Here is a 6445-nt window from a genome sequence, read left to right as displayed (position 1 = left end):
CTTGATCCGGAATTCCTCTAGTTTCCCTCTTACCGCTAATTCATTGATTGGCTTTTTGTGTACCAGTTTCTTCCGTTCCTTCCTCAAGTCTAGGCTAATTCGAGTTCTTACCATCCTATGGTCACTGCAGCGTACCTTGCCGAGTACGTCTACATCTTGTATGATGCCAGGGTTCGCGCAGAGTATGAAGTCGATTTCATTTCTAGTCTCACCATTCGGGCTCCTCCACGTCCACTTTCGACTAACCCGCTTGCGGAAAAAGGTGTTCATTATCCGCATATTATTCTGTTCTGCAAACTCTACTAATAATTCTCCTCTGCTATTCCTAGAGCCTATGCCATATTCCCCCACTGACTTGTCTCCAGCCTGCTTCTTGCCTACCCTGGCATTGAAGTCGCCCATCAGTATAGTGTATTTTGTTTTGACTTTACCCATCGCCGATTCCACGTCTTCATAAAAGCTTTCGACTTCCTGGTCATCATGACTGCATGTAGGGGCATAGACTTGTACCACCTTCAATTTGTACCTCTTATTAAGTTTCACAACAAGACCTGCCACCCTCTCGTTAATGCTATAGAATTCCTGTATGTTACCAGCTATTTCCTTATTAATCAGGAATCCGACTCCTAGTTCTCGCCTCTCCGCTAAGCCCCGGTAACACAGTACATGCCCGCTTTTTAGCACTGTATATGCTTCTTTTGTCCTCCTAACCTCACTGAGCCCTATTATATCCCATTTACTACCCTCTAATTCCTCCAATAATACTGCTAGACTCGCCTCACTAGATAGCGTTCTAACGTTAAACGTTGCCAGGTTCAGATTCCAATGGCAGATTCCAATGATGCATGGATTTGCTTTAGATTTGCGTCATGATGCTTCGAGCAAAATAGGGACAATTTGGCGATGTTTCGAAGATTAGTTTTTGATTTTTAGGTGATTTAAGCTTAACAGGAGCTGCGTGTGGCATCCCAGATTTTGCGCCACACGTTATAAACCACGCGTAAGGCGCACTCCTCGACGTTTACCGGCAACCCGCAAGCACGTCGGTCAAGGGGAACTAGGCACGCGCACTGCCAAATCTTAGAGGCAGCTGATTACCAGTTTCTCGCATATATGGTGCCACAACCTAATGTATATGAGCTGGTCCACGCTACCGACGTCGGTACTGTGCAGATAATACGGATACAGCATGTGATGAAGTTGATATTTCGTGTGTATTTGATTTGCGTGCTCGTAGCGAACCTTTAAATCTTCGTGGCGTCGCAGCTGTTTGCAGTCGCATTAGCCTTCCACGCGGTGCTACTGCACTAAAAAAAAACTTATTCACACCGTGTTCTGCAGCATACGATAGCGTTACGTCACCCGCTAACGCAGTAATTTTACGCTATGTTGAAACAGTCTATAATGTTGCGCTCCCGTTCCACGAAACCACACGAACTTGTGCCGGCCTAAGCGGCCGTGAGAAATCGGTGTGTACAATTGAAAATTTTCAGAAATCGTAGAGTTTCCTGCTAACATTACAGAGGGAACTTTAGCGCTGCAATCGTTCGATGGGTAGCAAATATATAAGTTCGCCTAAGCTTCGTGCTATTGGTTGCAGACGTTCGCGGGGTGTTATTTTTACGTTGTTATTTCTCGATCAATCAATCAATCAATCAATCAATCAATCAATCAATCAATCAATCAATCAATCAATCAATGAAATAGAGTTTTCTAAACACTGCAAGTAATTATGTATGCATGCACATGCGTAATGATTCCGGATGATTTCATTTATAAACGCGACACTTCAACCATCAGTCGCATGCTGACTCAAGTGCCATGGCTGCAGCTCCTATAGACACTAGCGCCAGAGCATCTTCTATGTTTTGATGGAAACTCCGTCAAGAATATAATCTGATAAAAATGGCAGCAAGATTTAAGAGATGTAAGTTTTTTTTTTCAGGAGCACGCTGCACTTCAAGGATTAAAATGCCCCATAAGATTGGTTTGTAACGGAGGCACACAGTTACCGATGGAAACGCGCTGAGATTTCAGTTCGTACAGTACACGTCTCGTCGGTGGTAAAAAAGTGAGCGCTTCGAAAGGAATTTCGTGGCACTCACGAATATTCGTCGCGTTGTTTATTTTTGATTAACAACTTTACGTGCAGGACCTTCGAGTCGAACAAGCTCATTCTGTTTGTCGCCGAGCCCGAATTGGTCAAGCAGGTTTTAGTAAAGGATTTCCCATCACTCCGAAACAGAAGGGTAAGTATTTCTTCGGAAAGATGGTAAGCAAGTTTCTCGCTGAGCAGTCTGAATAACACCGCCTGAGCAAAAAAATTACGAGGCAGCTTTAGCTCCGCCCCACCTCGAATGCCGTCTATTCAAATACATGTAAAACGCTGAAATGGTTTTCTTACAGTACCCCTAGGGTTATGTTCATAATATTTGGTGTACTTGAGAGGGAAAGACAACATATAGTGACTGAAGAATGTGAAACATTGATTTAGGGCCTGAATTCTTTACAATAATTTCCGAAAATTGATAACTCTGGAAAAAAAACAGAAACACGAAGTTTACAAATCCATCGCTCTGCAACAAGAGCAGATATCGCAGTTCTAAAATGGACAAACTTGCTTTAATAATGTACAGCTTACGCAGAGTTTTAACCATGCTTGCAAGAGCTTTGCAAAAGCCGTATTCACAAACAATAAATATATATTGCCGGGGGGTGTATAATATTTCGATTTTGTCCACGTTTGATTTATTAATCAAGGCAGGCTTCAGAAGTGTGATACCCTTCTTAATTCTTGAGCTTCAGAGTTCTAAACTAGGTGGTTTCGTTTTCCTAAATTTAATATTTATCAATTTTCATATAAAGATTGATTGCATAAAGCAAAATTCCACTTCCAGCAACCACTACAGTTTCACTTTCTCTTTTAAGTGCAACTAGCCTCATCTAATTCATTGCAGTGGCGGCCGACAAGAACGATTTCTCCTTTCCATGTATTTAGATAGGAGGCATGGAGCTAAAAGCTTCCTCTTAAGTTCATAGTTCTCGAGCAACGACAGAAAACGACGAGAAAAGAAGCATAAAGGTGCCGTTACAGGTAAAAGAAACAACTGACAAGACAATTAACGTATAACCGAGGCAAACTTAATTATTACAAAGATAGGTAAGAAGCTGTCACTACGCCATCGTAAGAACGACACAAGCTAAGAGAGAGAGAGAAAGGCAGGGAGGTTAACCAAAGGCGAGTATGCGGTTTGCTACCCTGCACTGTGGTGGGTGATACAGGGGTGGTAAAGACCACTAAGAGCGAGAGGAGAAAAAATAGGCACAAGCAAAAAGAAAAGCAAAAAGGTAAAGCAAAGAAAGAAAAAAAAACGGTAACTGAAAAGGCCTTCCAATTACAGGCGCTCACACAGGTCGGTCAATCTCAAGAAACGCAGTAGCGCTTGCACGCCCTCCTGATGCGATGTTAAGCTAAGCATCGCTTTATGATTATCAGTTTAGCCTTTGGCAATGCAACACTTTTCGAACGGGGTAAGAAAACGTTAGCGACCTGTGTACAATGCTGCTATGAGCATGCGAGCCAAGTACTATTCGGATGCATGCAGCGGGGAGCCCACAACCTCGGGTAATCAATCGCTCAATCTCACCTGAAGTTTTCAAGGCCCCCTAATATGCCTTGCCTGAGACGCCACAGACCAGAGCGCAACAGCCCATAGACGCCAGCCATTGATCAATTGTTCATGGTCACCGGTTATTCCGAAATCCTTCAATCCTCTATCTAGCAAACAGGAAAGTGCCGTCGTTGTCGAGGCCCATCCGCCCCGTCGCCGCTCCTGTGTAGCATTGCGCCACTTTTGCCAGATGCCGAGATTGAAGGCTCACCATGAGTGCAACGCAGAAAGAAGACAACGTAAGAATGGGGAAATAGGGAGGACATTGCTATCGGTGCTGCCCGAGCTGAGGGAAACCTTGGGTTGAGGAAGAACGGGAAATTGGGAAGAACTGCGCTCTGTATACATTTCCATTTTCATAAGGTAAAATTATGCGGGAACACAGGCATTTATCAAAATGCATCGAATTCACTTCTGTGTGTACTCAGTTTTGTAGAGACGGTGTCGCGAGACCGATTTTAAGTGTAGGCGGCAAGAAGGTCAGTTTTTCTATTCCAGGCTATCAAGTTTTGCAACCCTTTGCTGGACAACATGATGGGAGTCACTCCTATTGAACAGTGGAGGAAGATTCGACCTGTTGCGAGTCCAGCATTCTCCACTGGAAAGCTGCGAAAGGTGATTGGTGTTGAGTCTCTCGTGGCGTGACATTGCGCATGCCGAGGTTTTATGACGACGACGTCGGAATTGATCCTACAAGCGTGTACTCGAATACTGGCCAGAATTGAAGACAGCTTCCTTTGAATGCTATATAAGATGACAGTTTCTATAGAAAGAATGGAACGCACTTGCAAGACGTCTGTGCGAGTTGAAGCTCTCTTGCGTTGGCAAAAAAAAAAAAAGTTTATGTTATCCCTATGTGTACGCTTTGCGAGCTCGAACCTATGAAAAACACAACATATGTTACATGCAGCGCATAAGTTAGCGTGGCTACGTCTTTTGTGCCAAGGCGACCTTCTCAGCGAGTTTCGAAGCAATCTGCTCAGTAGCCATTTTGTCTGGACAGCAAAACCGAGGAGAGTCGCTCTCCACCGCTCGGGGAGAAGCGCCATTCTTCCGATGCACCTTTGTCTTTCGGCTGAGGAGCTTGCGACTGGCCGCATCTCAATTCAGCCGCCGAGACCGCCGAACGCCGTCCCGCTGCTGCTCTCGGCCTTCCTGAGCGACTGACTGCCCCAGGGCCCGAGCGCGGACCCACTCTGGGTGAGCTGACCTCTTATCAGCCTCTTTTGTGGTTCCAACATTGTGCGATTTCTATCGCCTCAGACGTGCGGAACGCTCCGCCGCTGTGGTTTTGTATTTGTGTTTGTGGTTGCTGTTGCTGCTTGTTGGCATTGTATTATAAGGTGAATAAACACCTTAAGTCCAAATCTCACAATGTCCCCCTGGCCTGGACCCGCCGTGGTCGCAACTCACTGCGAACCGCTGGTTAGGGGTCACAGCTCCGACTCTTAGGGCTGCTGCGAAAGTGCTAGCGAGGGACTGCCGCTAAGCCGGTGCTGTGCGATCCAGAGAAGGGTCAGGTGCGCACGCGGGAACTTGAGTAATACCCCCATATTTGGAGCCCAACATGGGGCCAGAGGTGTGACAGGTTCAGTCATTTTGTGTGAGTGACTGCCACCACACGAACGAACCATGGCAGCATACGGGCTGACTTACAGCTGTTGTAGACGCTGTCACAGGTGGCTACCAACAGGCAACAATTCGAAGCGGCGGTAACTGCTACCGCTCAATCATAGCCTGCGGCGAACGTTAGCCATAAGAATTCGATCAGCTTCGAAGAGGGCAGCGCTGCACATGAGGCGCTCTCTCCTGCAGGATGTACCCATGAAGGAATGAAACACATTATACCGAGCCATTCGATAGAGTTTGCGGCAACCGCCGTGGTTGCTCAGTGGCTATGGTGTTGGGCTGCTCAGCACGAGGTCGCGGGATCGAATCCCGGCCACGGCGGCCGCATTTCGATGGGGGCGAAATGCGAAAACACCCGTGTGCTTAGATTTAGGTGCACGTTAAAGAACCCCAGGTGGTCAAAATTTCCGGAGTCCTCCACTACGGCGTGCCTCATAATCAGAAAGTGGTTTTGGCACGTAAAACCCCAAATATTATTAGAGTTTGCGGAAAGCATGGAGCCACAGTGGCACACTTGCTCAACGCGTCCCGTTCCTGTGCCAGACTTTACTGGCCAGGGCGAGCCTCAGCAGGCGCTGTTGCACGATGCGATGCGCTTGATTGAGAGGTTGACAGGTGCCGTGCAGAACACTCTGCTGACATCTGCCGCAGCTGCTAGACCGAGAGTGAGGGTGGACTTACCCACCTACAGCGGGTATCATGATCCAGTTAGCGTCAACGAATACCTCGATCGTGTGCTGACTTACCAGCGCGCAACGGGGCTGTCCGATGGCGAGATGCTGGAACGTGTCGTAATAGTGTCGCTGGCTGATAATGCTGCCCGCTGGTTCCGGCTTACTGGCTACCGGGCTAGCACGCTGGCCGAGTTCCGAGCGACCTTACGCCAGGAATTCCTTCCCGCAGATTACCAGCGTCGTCTGCGGCGCGAGTTGGAGCTACGCACTCCGCATCCGGACGAATCCTTGCTCGAGTATGTAAGGGCGATGGACGAACTTTATCGTACCACTCACCCTTCTGCTCCGAACTTCGATAAGGTGGAGAGAGTCACGCGACAAGGTCATCCCGCCTTCGCAGCGTATAAGAGGCGGCAAGTTCAAGGATTTGGATGAGCTGGCCTCGGAGGCAAATCGCATACATGCGGAAAT

This window comes from Dermacentor variabilis, chromosome 5, assembly GCF_050947875.1.
Source record: "Dermacentor variabilis isolate Ectoservices chromosome 5, ASM5094787v1, whole genome shotgun sequence".
Lineage (NCBI taxonomy): Eukaryota > Metazoa > Arthropoda > Arachnida > Ixodida > Ixodidae > Dermacentor > Dermacentor variabilis.
This window is presented reverse-complemented; position numbering follows the sequence as displayed.